Source organism: Tympanuchus pallidicinctus, unplaced genomic scaffold (genome assembly GCF_026119805.1).
Source record: "Tympanuchus pallidicinctus isolate F22 unplaced genomic scaffold, pur_lepc_1.0 scaffold31, whole genome shotgun sequence".
Classification (NCBI taxonomy): Eukaryota; Metazoa; Chordata; class Aves; order Galliformes; family Phasianidae; genus Tympanuchus; species Tympanuchus pallidicinctus.
In genome coordinates this window covers 6,209,510-6,228,735 of record NW_026294749.1, presented here as the reverse complement: position 1 = coordinate 6,228,735, position 19,226 = coordinate 6,209,510, and the positions used below count along the sequence as shown (strand labels likewise).

The 19,226-nt window shown below is 37.6% G+C and overlaps 1 long non-coding RNA gene across 1 annotated transcript in view; it reads left to right on the top strand.

Annotated features, from left to right (window-relative positions):
• The window catches only part of LOC128087764 (uncharacterized), a 47,549-nt gene extending 29,787 nt beyond the window's left edge, over nucleotides 1-17,762 (top strand). The window contains exons 2-7 of the long non-coding RNA XR_008209978.1: nucleotides 269-487; nucleotides 2,438-2,509; nucleotides 6,420-6,583; nucleotides 11,355-11,514; nucleotides 15,036-15,506; nucleotides 15,727-17,762. This is a non-coding gene — a long non-coding RNA (uncharacterized LOC128087764). The remainder of the gene's footprint in view (nucleotides 1-268; nucleotides 488-2,437; nucleotides 2,510-6,419; nucleotides 6,584-11,354; nucleotides 11,515-15,035; nucleotides 15,507-15,726) is intronic.
• The last annotated feature ends 1,464 nt before the right edge of the window (nucleotides 17,763-19,226 follow it).

Below are 19,226 nucleotides of genomic sequence, written 5' to 3'. Positions count from 1 at the left end.
TGATATGTTGTGTTCTTTGTCAAAACAACATGGTTCCTGGGAGGAAGCTACTAATCATCTAGACTACAGTGTAATCAAATTTCTTTTTTTTTTTTTTTTTTTTTTTGTGTGTGTGTGTGTGTGTGTGTGTCAGATATGTTGGTCAATCAAATGTTATGATCAGAACACATTTGTCTATATAACAGTGCTTTACTGTCTTTCAGGGACTGCTATTCCTTGCATGTTTTTCCAATGGACTCTTCATCATTTTATTTCAATATGTTTGCAGCCGCTGCTCTGCTGTCAAGGTGAAGCTGTTCCGCAGGGTTGCTGAGCATTTCCATTTTGGGGTATACGCGACTTTCTCAGAACTGGGAGCTGCACACCTGCATTCCTGGGACTTCTGGCTGCTTGTACTGCTGGTCTTGTTGCTTTGGTTCTTGAGACTCTACCTGCATTACTATAGCCAGTGGCTCTTCCTTCAGAGCATCTCAGTTCCTGTTACAAAGTGAGTTCTGCTGTCTTCTTTCTCTCTTGGAATATTTCTACTAATTGCCTAATTCAGTGAATGTTATGAAGAGAATTGGTGACCACATCCAGGTTCCAGATATGTACGTGTGACCATAACTGGAAGGTGAATGTCTTAGTTGTATGTGTTTTAAATTCAGAACAGGATGTATCCATTTATGCATCTTGTGCCATCCTTACCTCTTACTCCTCTGCTACATCCAGCAGATAATGTATCTTTTTCCACAAGAATCATTTATCATTTTGGATGAGGTATTTCAAAATGCCTAAGAAGTGCACAAAACTGAAGAAGCATTTAAATCATATTCGATGTTACCAACGTGATCTATGAGTAAAATACTTCAGAAGAATTTAGATTTGATATATCAGTTTTCCTGTGAGGACTACAATGGGTTGGCATATTTTAACTATATGATACATTAACTTTGGATCAGGAATGAGAGCTCTCTAGAGAGCTTCAGGAAAACCATTACATGTCATTACTTGACATGAAAAATAAAAAGATGAAGAATAACTCCACAAGGTGATGGATACCTAGTTCCCCATATGTGTCTGTGGGGAAGAGAATAGGCATGTAAAGCAAAAAAGAACTGCTGTAGTTAGAGTAGGAAAGGTTTTTCCAAGGCAAACAGATACATATTGTTTTCACTTTAAAGTATAAAAAAAATTAAATCATTAATAGTTCGAAAAAAAAAAAATAAATCATTTGGTAGGAGCCAGTAACTTGCAACTCTGTGCCCTGTCTCTGCTTTGTGCTAAATTGGGTGATTGGGATTATCAGTTACAATCTGAGCAGGATGTCTGAGCAGTATCTGGACAGTGCTGGGTATAGTTAGGGCTGCCTGCTAGATCTTTATGCAAGACCAGCCATGTCTCACTTCTGGCCTTGCAGAGACCAGGCAGGCTCAGCCATCTGGCCTTAAAACTTCAGGGAGGCCAAGCATCAAATCTGTGAAAGCAAAAGAAATGGAACAGAAGAAAGCAAGGTGTGACAGAGAGATGGTCATGTTCAAAGCCACTAATCACAGCTGTCCCAGGCAGTCAACTGCATTAATAAGCCCTCACATCAAGATGCCCTGGCTCAGCATCCAAATCTGGAGCTACGTACCCTCAGAACAAGAGTCTGACTTGAATACCTTCCAGTCCCACATAATATTGTGGTAGTACTCAGATCAGAATCAAAATGCAAATCAAACCAGTTTACCTGTAGCTGGGAATGAAGTCTAAGCCAATTCAATCTTAAATTTCAATATCTGTAGCTCATAATATCAGATGCAGTTCCTGCCTTCTAAAGCACCAGCATGTTTACTTCTTAGGCAAGCTTTTTAAATCCCTCTTCCATGGTAGCGACAGGGATGTTTTTGTCACTTGATCCTACAGATTGTGTCTTCACTTCAGTGACACGTTTGCCACTTAGTGCAGAGCCCAAACACGCTGAAGTTTGCAGAGGGGTCAGCTCTTAGGACCTGTGCTCATACTGCTGTTGGTGGGAGCTAGCATCCTCCTGTAACATAGCTGATCAGTCCCAGGGGCTTGTGCATTTGCTGAAATGAGAGTCAGAGAGGACAGAAGGATGAGCAGACAGGATGAAGCTTTGTGGTTTTGTGTAGCTTCATACTCTTTAGGTCAATGTTTTATGGCCAACATAAGCACACAACTTCACAATGTAATGTGCTGTATGCATTATTCTACTTTTTTAATGGTTTATCCAGGAGCACAAACAAACTTTCTTCCTGTACTTATTAACAGATTCAAGTTTTTCCCTCACACTGTTGAACTGTGCTACCAGAACTCCTTGCTGCAGACCAGTGAAGAGTTGGTTGTGGTCGTGGTGGGACCCCTAACCTTGAATGCTGGGTTGCTGCTTATGGTCCTGATCAGATGGGTCTGTCAGCAGCGATTTGACTCATTCCCTTCCTTCTTGTCAAAGTTTATCATAGCTCTGGGACTCTGGACAGTGCTGGACCCGTTGGCAGTGTTTATAGTGGATTCATTCCTGGGGGTAAGTCACTTAAAATAACTTGGACGTGAGTTCCTTGACGTAGAAGTTTGTTTTATTCAGTGAATCAGCGGAAGATACGAAATTCCACCCGTGGCAATGGAACATGAAAGTTAAAAAGAAATTAAGTAATAATGTTATACATTACCTTTTTATTAACAAAATTCCCATCTAATGGAGTCGCCGTGTTTCTGCATAAAGCAAAGATCACTGCACGAGCCATATCTGGAGATGAGAAAGTGAATCCACCGCTGGAATAATTGCATCTGCTTTGAAAAGGATTATTTCAATTTTGGATATTAATGGAGATAGATAGGCTAATGATTATTAGCATTTCAGATTTTTTTCTGAGCATTGAAAAAAAACTGAAAAAAACTAGCAAAACAAAATGGACATGTTGTTATGTGCTTCTCCGACATGGGAGATAGTCAGTACTCTTTTCTGGCATATCTAGAAGACCTGTAAGGTCACAAATCATAGAATGGCTTAGGTTGGAAGGGACCTTAAAGATCATCTAGTTCCAATTCCTCTGCCATGGGCAGGGCTGCCCCCAACCAGCTTAGGTTGCTCAGGGCTCCCTCCAGCCTCGCCTTGAACATCTCCAGGCACGGAGTACCCACAGCTTCTCTGAACAGCCTGTGTTAGTGCTTATCACTAAATTCCAACCTAAATTTCCTTTCTGTTAGTCTAAAGCCATTCCCTCTATTTATTTCCTATTACTATCAAACTGTGTACCCCTCCTGTTTATAAGCTCCCTTCAAGTTCTGGAAGGCTGCAGTGAGGTCTCCTCGGAGCCTTCCCTTCTCCATACTGTGCAACCCCAGCTCCCTCAGCCTGTCTTTGTAGGAGAGGTGCTGCAGCATTCTAATAATCTTTATGACTCTCCTCCAGGCTCTCCCAACAGTTCCACATCTTTCTTGTGCTGAGGACCCCAGGCCTGCACACAGTACTCCAGATGAGTGTCCATGAGGACAGGCATGAAGACAAAGAGACAAAGAAATACCCTCATTGTGCAAAGTCTTGAAAGCAAAGATCCCAGCTCCACCTGTGCCTGCATATGGGCTGCATAGCCCACCTATACATTGGTGGCAAGGAGACCTCTGCCATGTCAGTGTCCAATCACCCAGAATATGACTTTCAGATCTGGGTCTCACAGTGGGCCCTATCAGTGGGCACAGGGAGCTGCAAGCCTTTGTAAGCTTCTGTGCTATTGCTGTTCCTCTGCCTGTCTTCAGTGACATCTGTTTCTGCTCCGAATCAAGCAGTAATCCACCATCTTTGTCACTGATCTGGTATTTGCACGTCTCATGATTCCTTGTCTACTAATCTGTGCTCTGCTCTTAAGAAGTCCTTTTGAAATGTGATTCTCTGTTGTTTACGTGCTGTTTCTGATTGCTCTGCTTTTCAAAATTAAAATTCAGCTGCCCAAGAAGTTTAATTGGAGCTTGCTTGTGAGGTAACTTCCTAATTTGCCTAATGCCTAAACTGCCTAATGTGGCAACACACTAGCTTTCACTTGGACAGCCTGTTTTTTTTTTTTTTTTTTTTTTTAATGTTTGTTTGTTTTTAATGGTGCAAGCCATGCACAGATTTGAGTTTCAGTTGTGATTATTATCATGAATAATTTTTTTTCCTAAGGAGAAATATGTTTCTTTTTCACCAATATATTGGCTAGAAATATCTCAGTGTTTAAAAAGATTTTCTTCCCCTCTGCCCAATATTGATGTAGTCATAAAATCTGAAGGAAATGCTGAGTTAGGTCTACCTTGTCATTACCATACTTGCATTGAGAAAATCATTGCCTTTGACTTCTGTTGAATTGTGCTTGGTTCTAGTCAGGCTGGCTTTGTTACCAATTTCAAATACAGCTTCTTTTCTTGGTCAGAGGGAAATGTGAGATATGAATAAAGTTACTGAGTTTTTTGTTATAGGGTTTAAAAAGGCACAACTCTCTCTGTACTTCATACTGAAAATTTGGCAATTTTACCAGCAGAGATTATCGTTGGGAGAAACTCATTTGTTCAAATATTACACAATATAATGTGTGTATCCCTTCCAAAATGAAACTGTGTCTCTTACATGTGTTTTTGGTCATGCATTTGTATGTTTTTTTAATCTTGGCATTCTTTCAGCAGCTATTTCAGACTTACTTGCCAATCTATTTTAGAGCAAGTTTTGAAAAAATGTTGTGCTGTGGTAATATGAGTAATTTTAGTGCTGGAGTGTATTTTACTATTCTAAATTGATTTAATACTTACGAAAGATGACGGAGAGCCCTGGGGACAAAAGTTTCTCCATTTACTACTTTTTTTATTTTTAAGGAGAGACCAGATAAGAATTGAATGTTTGCGGATTTCAGCTCATATTTCAAGATATCATGTCAAATGTGTGATCCCAGGTTTGCTTTGCAGGCAGATCATTCTAGACATACGAAACTTGTCCCTGATTGTGATGAAATCAGCTCAAGGTCCAGTTCTGACAGATTTTTTCCTAGGATCAGTCACTTTGCACAGCTTGTAAAATTCAGAATAACGCCTCTTCACACCCATACAGATGTGTGTCATACTAAAAAACATTACAGACTGTGAAGTGCTCACACAACCATCACTGTGTGTTGTGACAAGTACCTAAGACAGATGTTGATGAACGCTATCAATGAATGCCACTTAAACAATTTAAAATAAAGGCGCCTTTCTTGGATTGTACCTTTGAAGACCACAAAAAAATATTCATTATTAGAAAAATATGGATAAAGAGATGCACTTCTCCAGACTGTTTTTGCCTTTTCAGAAAGGACAGTTTGGATAGGAAAGAAATTTATTTGCCGCTCAGACTTTGCCTCTCTGGAGGCATATCAGAACGTGACTGCTCTGCAGAGGGTTTTCCTTGGTAGACAGTCGATATTGTAAGAGGATGGAGGCTTTTTTTTTTTTTTTTTTCCCCTCCAAGAAGAGAGGACAGAACAGGGAGATAAAGAAGAACTAAGAGACAATTTTTATTTATTTATTTATTTATTTAAGAATACTGACAGATCTAAATTAGTGACTACTTTTTATATGCTATTACTGGTCTCCTGGGACCTGTAATTTCCATTACAGAAACCTGGCAGTGTTGCAAAGGGTGGAGAGAGAACAAAAGTACAGTCAAGAATCACATTCCATGTATAGCTCATCACAGGACTTGTAAATGTTGCTCTTTTACTATGCATGTCACCACAAAGGTGGCCAACAATAGGGAGAAAGTTTTGACTCCCTAAGGATTTGTCCAGGCAGGTTTCTTCAGAATATGCTGGTTCCTTAATCCTAAAGGTCACCAACTCCCTCTCTGAAAGATAAACACTGGAAGTTTTTGGTGCTGCAGTTTCATATGTCCTTGCAAAATGTGTTAACATTATTTAGAATGAATTGTATCACTTTTCAAAAAGGAAAAAAAAGAAACGTGAATGGAAGAATTTATTTTAGCTCTGAGTAGTAGAAGACCTGTGATATGTAGTTGAATTCTTCTAAATTGATCCAGCAGAGGGCAATAATATGTCAATACAGTAGTTAGTACTCAAGAATTAGATATGGGGGAGGGGGAAAGGGAGGGGGGAATAGATTTTTTTAAAACCTTCTCCTGTATATTACTGGAAATAGATTGAAGCATAGAGCGCTGTGAAATTTTCAGCATTCTTTGTGAATCATTGTAAAAAGAAAATAAATACGCAAACTGCATTATCCCCAATTAAATTAATATTTTTACTTCTGTGAGTATGAACTCCTTATATACAAATAGTACGCTAAGTTTTAAGATGCATGTCCCACAAATTACAGTTAAACTTTTAGAAATAAATTCGTGTTCTTCTGTGTCTGCATGTACAGAGCCTAATTAAGTTTGGCATTTTCTTATGTTCATCTTTTTTCTCCCACGGCAGCGACTTGCATACAGTGTAGAGAAACCCATTGCTGATGCTGCAAAGCTCTACTGGGCGTTTCTAAGATCAGAGGAATCAGGGGTTTCTGGTGCACTAATCACTGTGATGCTTTACACAGTCCTGTTCATCATCTCATCGACAGTGTTATACCTTTACTTTCTAAGGTATGTCTTTTTATCTCATTATTCCCATAGGAGCTTAGGCTCAGGGCTCCTTCTCCTGTAAGATAAAATAAGGTGACATCAGAAAAGATGTTTCAGTGTCATATATACTGAGCCTGAAATTGCAGACAGTCAAGGTGGGGTTAGTTTCTTTAGGGACAGTGAGTGAAAGATGGAGCCATATCTCAAAGGGAATGTTATTGATATCACGAGTTTTCACAGTGTTTACGAGACTCTGTTCCACTGGTATCTAACAGTGGTGTCTGTTTTCAAAGTGTAAGCTCTGAAGTGTGTGTCCTTAACATGTAGGTACTTCGGAAAACCTTTTCATTAGACTTCCTAGGAGGGTTTTTGCAAGAAACAGAAAAACTTTAGAAAGTTATGTATGGTATGAAGTACAAAATCTCTCCCTGAGTACACAGCAGCCCCCAGACTTGTTATGTCCATGGGATGATGCAGGATATTTGACCTGATGAGGCTTAAACCTGATACATGACATGACTTAATTTGAATAATCTTTCCTTGACTTTTGTCTGTTAGCAATATTAATAGACTTCTGCTCATCATGAAATTTGACCAGTTGCCTTTCCTGCCACCCGTCTGGCACATACCATTAACTGTACAGGCAGTAGGGAAAGGTCTGGGACACTGGAAGCAAATGAGAAAGATTGTCTAATATATTACCTAATAAAGAACTGAATGTTGCATTGCATTCACTGCAGCGATTATCAAGCAAGCACCAATAAAAATCTGTACAAAGAGGCAAATCCAGGCAGGTGTGAAAATAGCAAAGCTCAGTATGCTCCTTGCATTTGACAGAAACATCCCTCGATCTTTCTCACACAAACTCCACTGCAGCAGGCAGAAAAAGATAAATGGCAATCTACATTTCTGCAAAGTATTTCAAAGCTCCTGCTTTCCTGGAAGCTGTACACAACTCCAACGAACTGGTAGTCTAGTTAATTAGTTTTTGAGATGTTAATGCCTTCTTAATCATCGACTTAATAGTTTTGAATAGCTTCATAAGTTTTAGCTGCTGTCGTTTATTACTCAGGAAAATTAATTTAAATTAAAACATTTGTAAGGCAGGTTTTTATGAGAATATTACCAACATCTTCATTGTCTGGGGAACAGGTGCAAGATCATCAAAGGTTCCTTTCCTTCTGGATCAATTTTCCCATAATGTTTTCCAATAAAGGGGTGGGGAGAGAATGTTACTGGGGGAAAAATGTTGTCTTAGTACGCTGCATTTTTAAAATGATTCATAGCAAAATACGAAAGCTAAGGGAAGATAACAAAATCTGTTATAGTGCATAAGGTCTTTGAAGTTTTTTGCTTGATTATAAAAAGAAACATTTTGAATACTGGAGAGCATGCAGAGTAAATTTATACTGTGAGCTTCTGAAATTGGATCAACTTTTTATCTTTTTCTTCCTTGTCTGTCCACAGCCTAGCACAGTAAGAAACTTAGACCTGGCTAGGGCTCTTCAACAACATGTTATCCACTAATGATAACGTTAAAACAATTTCAAATATCTTTAAGGAAACCTTAAGTGTGTTCCCTAGATATTGATATTTGCTTTTGTTTGTAAGAGGAAAATAGTATGATAAACAAGGCCGTAATTGCCCTTGGTGGGGGTATACAGCATCCCCAGATGCTGTATCCCAAAGATATTCAAACATTAGAATGTTGCTGGACTCAGAAAACATGTTTTTTGCCATTACAACCACCACACCCTTCCCTTGTAAGGTGAACCAGTACAAATCTTGAGGGATGTCTTCTGTGTCTGAAGAAACCCACCACAGGAAAGAGCTGGGTGGCAGTTAACTCCACTGATTAGAATTACTCAGCCATTTGCCATTTAGCAGAGCTGTTCAGAAGAGTACAAAAAAAGGGATAAGAACCATGAACTCACCAGAATGCCAAAGCAAGTAGGGGAAATGCCTGTTTCTGCCACAGTAGAGAGCTTCCTGGCAGCACTGATGAACAACTGGGAAGCTACGAGAATCAAGATAATAGGCTATGAAAGTCAAGATAATAGGCAACTTCTTGTGTCTTCATAAAACAGCAAACCTCAGCATAACTGGCTCTTCTTGGATAACTTGAGTACATCTGCGAAGGAGGGATATTCTAATTACTTTATTAAAAAATGGAGTAGCATTTCTTGCAGTTCCTTCATTTGAATTCCACTAGGCATTAGAAACAGTCAGTAATTTATTGGTGAAATGTTTTCTGCACTGTGAGAAAATGCAGACCTATTTCAAACTGAAAGTGTCTGCTGGAAAGTGTTTATGTCTAAATTTCCTGGTATTGAATTTTCTTGTTTTTTTTTTTTTTTTTTTCTTTTGAAAAGCCTCAAAATTCTACATTTTTCAATGTTAACAACAAAATGATTTTAATTTTTTTACAGCTTTTTTTTTTTTTTTTTCTCCAAAAAAGCATGTGAAAGGAAGAAATAAGGGTGCAATAAATTGTTGTAAGCATTCTTCTCTTCAGTTTTTTGTTTGTGAATTTTTCAGAAATCCATTTTTTTTTAATCTTACTCTGGATAGTAAGCCACTTCAATCTTATTTTGTGATTCTTTCTGACAAATTAAGGAACTTGTAAGATTTACTGGGTCTCTCATATCTTTAGTAAGTAGAATCTGAATTTTGCTTTGCTCTATTACATTAGCAATATAAATTATTACTATTGTATCTGTAAAAGCCATGTGCACATACAACAAGTGTTTTATTAATGATAATGCTAAAAAAAAAAGAGTAAAATCAGGTATCAGGAGCAGGCTGAGTACATTTGGGCAAAAGGAACAAAGCTGGAAGACAGGCTTCACGATTCCTAATTAATTCAAAGTTAATTATATTGTTTATTACCATGCACTTAAAATCTTCATATAGAAAATGTTTATGGCAGCAAATAGACAGTAATTTAACTGCATTAAATTTTGCTTTGTTTAAAATAAGAATGTTACATTAAGTGAGTTTAAATAAATGGTGAGGTCTTGTTCTTGTTTAGCAAGATAAGTGGCAAGCCATTGAAATTGCTGACCTGGAATTTCAAAGACTAACAGCACAGAAAATCATTTTCCAAGATGAGCAGAAGGCCAGAGAGACCACCAGCTTGATTACTAGGTTTTCAACTAAGCACAGGATAGTACAAAATTATGGGTCAGCATTTGCAAAAATGTAGTAGAACAAACATCTAACGTAATCCAGATAATAAGAGACAAATGTTTCTTTAAAAAAGCTGTAGAACATGTAGAACTACACCTTGAATGGTATTGATAATATTTTTTTTTAAAAAAAAAAAAACTATTCCATAGTGTGTTTTAAGATGCCTTAGATATCCTTCTCTACCTTGCACTGATTTATATTCCATGCTTTGGAATTTTTTTTATTTTTTCTTCATAACGAATTTCCTTATATTGCCAGGGTTACCAACATCTCAGGTTATCTTCCATCCAATCTCCTCTTCTGGTAAGGGAATCCCACACTGACATCTTGGAATCTTAAACAAATTTCTGGCTGCAACTACAAAAAACTGTTTCAAATAGAAAAAGTGCAAGAGCTAAAGCTCCTTCTGAGATCAAGTTGAAAATTGGCCTTTTGGTGCCATTCCTTATTTCTATTCTATGCTGAATCTCAATTTTGGGAGGAATTGTATAAACATCTTGTTGAGTGAGCTTCTCTGCAATTACTGTGCTCACTGTAAGGCACGATGTAAAGCTACTGCAAATACCAACTTCATTCTGATCTTGTTGACAAGAATTCAGAGGGTTAAAGAAGCTGTGCTTGTGCTCACTCCCAATTGCCGAGAAATGAAAGACCTGTACAGCACCACAGAAATCTGGGTATTTTGTTGGTTGCAAAGCCACACAGCAATCCCCACACTTCTCATGACTACCCAGCTGGTCTCTGGAAAGGATGGAAAAGTTAAGGCTGGCACCAAGCAATAGCTGAATTGTAACAAAGTATGAGCGTGGAAGGGAGTACAAAAAGAAAGACCTCAGTTCAATATCCAAGATTGAGATTCCACATTTTCTGATCTTTTTTTGGTTTTAGAATAAAAGTTGAATGAGAAAGAAGCTCCATTTGAATTAAACAACAGTGTTTTGAAGTTTTAGAGTTCATCTAAGGCTAAAAATGTGACACTAGGCTTTTCCAAGAGCCTCACAATATTTCTTGGTTTCACCTACATTAAGAAATACCACACAGCACGCCTTTCTTGTGGTAGAGAATTTTACTGTGTGGTGCTTATTCAATTCCCTACCACAGCACAGAAATGTCACAGAAAAACAAAGCCAACAAACAAAATGAACTTTTCTTACATCAAGAGAAGTTTAGATTGTGCAGGCTTCAGGTTTGGGGTTTTCAAAAATGATGAGTAGTTCTTTTTCTATATGATGTGGTTTGCCAATTATTTCACTCTGGCACAACAGGACTTCCAGTCATGCCTAACTGAAGATTCTCCATTTTACCACTGGGAACAGCCCAAAGCTAAAAACCAACACTGGACATTTCTGAAGATCAGAACCTTCTTTGGAAGTGAATATCTTGTGACAATTAAAAGAAATTGCTGCTTGCAGTTATGTGATTCGACTCAAGTGTTGTAAAGGACCTAGAAGGTTGGGAGGGAGGGAGTTATATGTTGGAGAACCTATAGGTTCTTTTCTTACTCATAACCAGAAGATTTAGAAGTCTACAAAAGGGTAAGATACACTTATTTGCATGAAGAGTCCTTTCCAGAAAGAAACAAACATGTCATTTCTATCCATAGGCTACACAGTGAGGGGTGGCTGTTGGATGTATTTCAACGCATTCATGGTGAAGAAGGTACATTCTTCGTTCCATTGGACTTAGAGATTTCCATTCAGGAACTGAGCTACATTATGAAAAGAGCTGAGCAGTGGAGAGGAATCAATGGTGAAAGACGGATGGTGAGTGGCTAAGAGTGATAAAAAGAGTCAGTGAATCACTAGTCCAAATCCTTTTATTTCCTGGATGAGGACAGAAATACATAAGGAAATGATTTGTGGGGGCTTTTTTTTTTTTTTTTTTCTTCGAGAAGATAATTTCAAGAGAAGGGTGTATGTCCATTCCCTGAACATCCTGAAGGATTTCAGTCTGCTTAGCATCTCTTTAGAGAGATGACAGCATCACTGATGGCAAAAATTATCTATGCCATCTGAAGATTTCTGATTGGGTTACAGAGACTTGCTATGTGTTCAAATATGAGTAGCATCCTAGAAAAGCTCTCAGCAAACTGAAATCCTACAGACAATTTGAATCTGCTCTCTGGAAGGGCATGGATGGGACTGATCAGAGGAGGGGGACATGAGGATAGTGGGTTAGGAGTTGTGACAGTCAGTGTCCCAGCCCTTCTAAAACTATCCAGAAGTGTGGACTGAGTTGGAACTGTGCACTGAGAGTTAGGAAAGGTCTGAAGTTGGTCTGAGCTACTGTGGTTATCAAACAATTCTGCTTTCTTTTCTGTTAGGACATTAGCCTATATCCAGATTTAAAGCTGTGATGTGCAGGAAATATAATTATACCTGTGTTTGCAAAGTGTCTGGTTTTGGGGTTCCCATCCACAAATGAAACTTCTGATCGAAATGGCTTGCAAAGAATTGAAAACACCTGAAGCTACATGGTCAGTAATCTGCAAGGTATACATTTTTCCTTGTTCTCCAGATACCTTTGCATCATCATTATTAATTACAATAGAACTATCTCAAAAACAGCTCTTGAACAATAATTAACATGCTCATCAACTGCATTAATACATCTATGACTGCCTCAGAACACAATGCTTTGCTCAGCAACTCTTCTGCTTCAATGTAAAAATGAACAGATTCTAGTTAGGAAGGAAATTATCCCTCTTAAGCATGTCTGAGTTGTTTGTTTTCTTTTCTAGCGCACTGGAACAAGTGATTTCACATTAGGGTCTGCAGGTTTTTCAAGTCTCTAAAGCTACCTCTGAAAGATCAGCAGTTTATATAAATATATAGCCTCAGTTGTCACTGCTATAAACATCTGGTACAGTTGTAACTATTTTCCACTTTTTTTCTTGATGACAGTTTGGACCCTGCAAGGAAAAATAAAAAGGTGAATGTGCCAATTGAATGAAAAAGCAGATACTCAGTAAGCTTTGTTTTTCCTGAATTGCAGAGCACCAAGCTGCATTTCAGCATGGGGGAGGGAAAGCACTTCCACAGCCTCAGACATTCCCAGTTTTTATACAGATAGTACTTATTTGCTTTATAACAGCAAGAAAATAAGCTTTTTGTGTCTTTTTTTTCCCCCCCACTTAGAAATTTTTTGCAGAAAGTCAAAACAAAGCTATTAATGACTGGTTACTACTACCTTTGTTAGATGTTAAGTAAGGTCAAACAAAAAATATATGGTGGATCTCATTTTACATGCCAGGACAACCAGTACCATATGGAAAAGGTGGTGGATAAGGCAACTGCAAACAACTGCTTTTCTGTTTTAAGTATTGAGTACGTTTCTAATGATATTACCAGCAGATTGTTTCTTGTAGTAGTGCTTAAAGATCTAAGTGACAAAAAAGAAAAAAAAAATAAAAAAATAAAAAAAAAAAATAAAAGAAATGACATGTAGGAAAGGATGGGAGTAAAAAATAAATGGAAGAGAATGGAAATAAAAATTGCTTTTCTATACACAAATAGTCCACCCATGACTGACAGAAATCTGGAGCGTCCACTGCTATAATACAGCACGGTATCATATTTAACATGACAGTATATTATGAAACATGACCAATAGCTATGATGGCTATGGACATAAAGTAAGCATCTAGTTTTGCCTCATCGAAGGGGACCTGACCTTGCTCTGAGATCCTTTAAAATGTGGACCCAGCCCCAGTCAGATCCGGTAGCCAGAAAGGTGCAATCAGAGCAGAAAGAGGACACTTCTGTGTGGCATAGAGAACAGTGCTATCTCATTTCAGCAAAGTAGGATGATGCCTGCTTTAATCGCTGTCTTAAGATCCCAAATTTTTGACTCTTATTCTGTCTGCATCTGCATCATTGTCATGCCTTTCCTTTATATCAGCCCTAGCTAAAAGCAAAGCTGTGATAGTGTCAAACATTCCTGTTCTCTGTGGGATGTGCTATTGCAATCAATATGAGCAGTAGGATTCTCCTATTTCCCCCACTGGGCTCAGTATCTGCCTCACAATAGGTAAAACTTGTGAGTGGAGAATTCTGCCCCGAACTCCTGAGTTATCTGCATGAATGTTGTGGAAGAAAAACCATGTTCTCCAGAAACGAGCGATGTCCCCCTTCCATTCCAAGCTTTTACTTATATTTTGGTGGAAAAGAGGACCACTGGACCAATTTCATTTCTTCTTTGATAAGTCTAGGTTTCTAGTAAAAACATGTTCCGCTCCTGAAATAAGTTCTCCCCATGCAGCAAGACCAAGAGCTGTGTTTTCAGTTCTTTCATATTCCTTGGCATTGCAGATACTCACAGATCCTTTTTTTCTGCCATGAATTTGCATAAGGTATTTGTCTTGTCTCTTTCTTTATGTATGTCTAGTTGTACAAGGTAATCAGTATGGAAGACACATCACTGGGCCTTATTGCGTGCATTATTAATGTGTTAATTTTTAAATAAGATACCAAATTAACTGTGAGCAATTTTTAAAAAGAGAAGCGTGAGCATATCTTATATTGCTCCATATAAAAAATATGCTTTAAATGGAGGTCATTCAAGTAAATAGTCGGTCAAACCTTCTGGAAAAAAAATAGGCCTGTGTCTTTGCAGTATTTTCTTGCTATTAACCATGTGCTTCTCATTTTTATTCCCTGGATTAAAAATTGCCCCATAAATGGGTATTTTATAATATGCTTAATTTCCTTTTATTAAATTGATAAATGCAGGAGCAGAGGACACATTTACAGTATGATGAGAATTTAAGGTTATTGCATTTTATAATTTTTATATTGTTCAGAGAAGCGATTTGTCATTTGGGGAATGACATCCATGCCATCATTTCAAAGTATTTTTAGTCATTCTTTTGATAGGAAAAAGGTCACTTTCTGTAGACCAGGAAGACATCACTCTATTAAACTAATTTGCCTACATGCAAATTTTGTCATTTTTACCTCATTAAGTATTTATCATAGAGTAAAAAAATATATATATTCATGAAGGGGCAGCTAGCAGCCTGATGGAGCTGGAACTAATATTTTGCAACTCTAATGATTTTTTGCATCCTTAATTAGATAGCATAAGGTTGATATGATTAGGTCAGGATGTAGTGTTTTTCATTAAAATACATTTTAGAAGCTGTATTCATAATCTGCCCTTGCAATTAAATAATGAGCCTATGAGTTTAATATTATCGACCCAATTATTATCCCATGGAAAAGTATACCTTAATAAATTTGTGCCGTAGGACCTTAATTAGCAACAAAACGAATTATATTTCCAGGTACACAGATTACATGGCCACAATCACATTTACACAGCAGTCTGGAATGCACTGTGGGGAGAGAGCCACCAGAGCCCGGCACAGCACAGAAACACACTTGATTATTTTGGAAGAAGTCATCTACGATGTATTTAATGAGGCAGGCTGCAAAGAAGTAAAAATGCCACCTACAAATTCAGGCAGAAGCATTTGCAGAAACTGTGTCCTGTGAACCTTCTAGAAGGGGGAAGCATGAGCTCCCACCTTCCATCCTGTTACAGATAGAGAGATGGATGTGACCATTTATGGAGCTTTATGGAAGTAGGCATATGTTAACTTTGTTATCCCATATTTGGGATACCAGAACCAAGAATAAATAGCAATCCATTGACCCACCATTGATCAGGATTTCAGTGTAGCTTTTTTCTTGTTGGTAGATGTTCCTAAAGTGACAATATCTCGCTGTTCTCGTCAAGCAATCACTTTCCTAAAGTAAACTAAATGAAGGTATAAAGTGGGGAGTTTTCTTCACCCAGCCAGGTAAAAGGAAGATAAGGAAAGAATGAGAAAAAGAAAAAAAAGAAAGTATCTCTAGTGAAACAGGTTCTGACCAAGGATGGTTCTGTCATGACTGAATTAGTTGTTAGACGTACAGTGCCCAGTGCACCATTTTGTTCATATTTAAAGCCTCTGAACTAGCAGGGGAATGAAGGGAAAAATTTGACTGATATCAATTTTTATGGGATTTAGACCACAGGGTGCCACCTCTTCTTGCAGTAGGACTTTTAGCATAGTACTACAGACAAGGAAAGTTAGACAAGCACTAAGCTGAAACAACACCTTTAGCATACCAAGCATATACTCAAAAACCTTGCTCATAGAGTAGCTTTCTGAAAAAATGCAAGCTGTATAGGCAGAAAGATAATGTGAAACTTACACTTCAAGTAAAGCTTGATGCACTGCAAAATAATTTTAATGAGACTAGAGCTCATTTTCTAATTCTAAAATGATATTATAGAAAACCATAAAAAATTACCCGGCAGTAGTTTTTTGAAAGGAAAATATATTTGTAATTATCTTGAACACGCAAGATTACTTCAGGGCCTATTATCGACACAATTTTGGTACCACTTTACAGTAATTTGCATTTATTACTCTCAGGCCAACTATTAATATGTTAATAAATAAGTCATTAATACTTGTTATTTAATTGCTATCTATTTATTCCTGTTCAATAATGCATTAATTACTTGTGAATAGTTGAGGGCAAAATCCTGCCCTTGCTAGTGCAATCAGCAGTGGCAGAGAGGAAACCAGTATTGGACATGTTAGCATTGCAAGAACTGCTGATCTGATAGAGCGCAAGTGCTTTAACCCATTTGGTGCAAGGAGAACATTTCATTCTGTTGGATGAAGCCTAATGAGTCTCCACATATCTAGTGAATATGCTGGGAGGACAATTGGTGTGTTTTCTGTTTGAAGGTTGAGTGCTATTCTTAGTGGATTGCGTGCCTGATTTTTGAGCAAACTGGTATGTAGGAATGGATAGTGAGACTAGGCCAAATGTAGGGCAAGGATGTCTGACTGTGAATCAAACAGATCTGATTATCTAAAATTTGGTATCTCTGTAGTTGCATGATAAATCTTACCCACGGACACAAGTAGAAGTGTTTCCGTCGCCTTTCAGGAAACATGATTTCCAAAAGACAGGTGAAAAGTAGCAGAGATGGTTGTTATTTTGGGCAGTAATAATAGGTAGAAAAAAGATAGGAAGAGTTGGAAAGAATAATAACGTAGTTCAGAATTGTGGGATTCTGAAGGAAAAGTCAGCAAAGCACAATGTGATAAAAGGAGAAAAGAAAGGAAAGTTGTCTCAGAATTTATGAAGAAGACACAATGATACTAAAGAAATGGAATTAGAACAGAGATGCTAGGTAAAAAAAGGTGATATGAAAAGCGTTACACAATCGTGTTACTTCTGGTTAGACTAAGAGAAAGTTCCTCTTAACAAATTAAAGATAATATCACCAAGTTAGAGATCACTGTGCTGCAAATGGACAAATGAAAACATGTTGAGAGAGCAAAAGAATAGAAAGTGTTAATTTTCTTTATATTTTTCTTCTTTTCACAAAAATCTTTCCAATGGTGAGTTGTACCTTATATGTTTAAGTTCTATCACTCCGTGTATATGAGATTTAACGTCTTTAAAAACAACAGATGGCTGTGGTGAAAGATAAGACCTTATAATTGTGGCTTGTGGTTTCTTTTCCCCAAATCAGTTCCGGTGATCTTTGGGAATCCTAGCAATTTGTGAGTTCATGATCGAGCTTTTTCCTAAGCATAACCCATGCTATATAACTTTCTGAAACCACTCACTGGAGATTTCCACACAACGTTTCCAGCAATTTGGATTTTACCCAGAATCTAAAAGGTTTTTTTTTGAGCTCTGAGAGTACAATAGGAGATCAGTAAGAAGCAGTAAAGCCAGTTTTGAGCATATGCAGAAATATTAGCAGTAATATGGGATTTGATCTTTTAGCCAGTATGAATAAACCATTAGATTTATCTGGGCTAACACACAGTTGTTTTAACTAGTACTGCTAAACTCTGCTACTCTGAGACAATTCTGCTCAGCAGATAGAGATGACCATCTATGTAATTAAAAATAATAATCTTTCTGCTACAGAAATGGTTGGAGGGAAAACTTTACTAGTTTGTGGTCCAGCATTGACTTCATTAGGGCCAGCGTTTCTGTCTATCTGTCTAGGCAAAGGAGAAGGGAGGAAATACGGCCACGTCTCACTGAACTTCTTTGTGATCTGTGTATTTAATGTCAGATTCTCATCTGGGGTAAATTATTGAAGACAGAGTCTATATTTTTTTGAATATTGAATGGTGATTGAAAGTCATGAGATGAGCAGAGGGAAAGCTCAGCCCACTGATAGAATGTTAGAAAAAATAAAGCAAAACGTAAGGTCCGAAAAAGAGCGTAGCATTCCATGGTCTCTTAACTTTAAAATATACTAATTCTCTATGAAACTTTGAGGCCTTTCTTGAAATGTGTAGGATCAAATTGACCAAATGGCTCTGAAGCACTTTACTTGCTGTTCTTTTAGAGTATTTAGTTCACAGGGAAGTGAAAAGGAAAAAAGAAGGCTGGATGCATTTGGAATGGTCAATTCTTCTGGCTATATCCAGGTATGTTATTAAAATCTCACAACAGTTGATTATTAATTTGTCACAAATCGTGTATGTTTCATCTGCTGCAATAAAGAAGGTGATGCATAGTAGGTAAAATGATAGATTCTTTTGCCTGGGTAGTTATGTCTGACAAGTGGAATTACAGTGAGCCAGTAGAGTAAAATTGTATACGCCTTTCTTGAGGCCATGTTGTATCCTTCTTAAGGAAACAACAATTACCAATTGATGAAAGAACAAATAGGTGTGTGAGCCGCTTTGAATCTGAAGCTCGCATGGCAACAAATTAATAGAATTTCAAAAAGATGAATTTTGCAGAGGCAAGGTTATGTACAGTGCTTCTTTTTTTGATTTTCATTTGATATATGATAAGGCTATACATTGAAAATGAAACGATGTAGTCAAAGTCCATGGAATTTGTTTAGGGAGGATTGTAGACACAATCTTGTTTTTAGAAAACGTATTTTGTTTCCATCTTCAAGAACTAATTTGTTCAGGGCTCCTTCGCTATCCCTATTATATCCACAATATAGGATTTCCAGACTGAATGGTAACAAATCATTTTAATCCTATAATCAATACATGAATTATATAAAGGTGTTAGTGCAGATGGAAAAAATTAATTGTCTGCTGACATCCTTCTGATTACTGTACTGGCAGAAAGGTGTTAATTTCTGTAATACTTCAACAGATATCCAAACTGTTTTGTCAGATAGGTTGGACAGTGATGGAGGAGGAGTACACTTAACTGTAATTTTTGTAGTAATTCATGGGAAGCTTTATTGACATGTGCTAATGGCACTTGATTGCCCTCAAGAGGTTTTCACAACAGAACTCTGCAAGTGCCACATCAAGGTTTGCTCAGTCAAGTAGTTTTTTTTCTCCTTGCATCTAGATAATTTGTGACCACAGGCAAACTTTTGAAAATCCAAGGTGGTTTGGAACAATCCATTGGGGTGAATCTGTCATCAGCTGGCTGGTACAGATTGGTGCACTAATGAAGAGCAAGCTCTT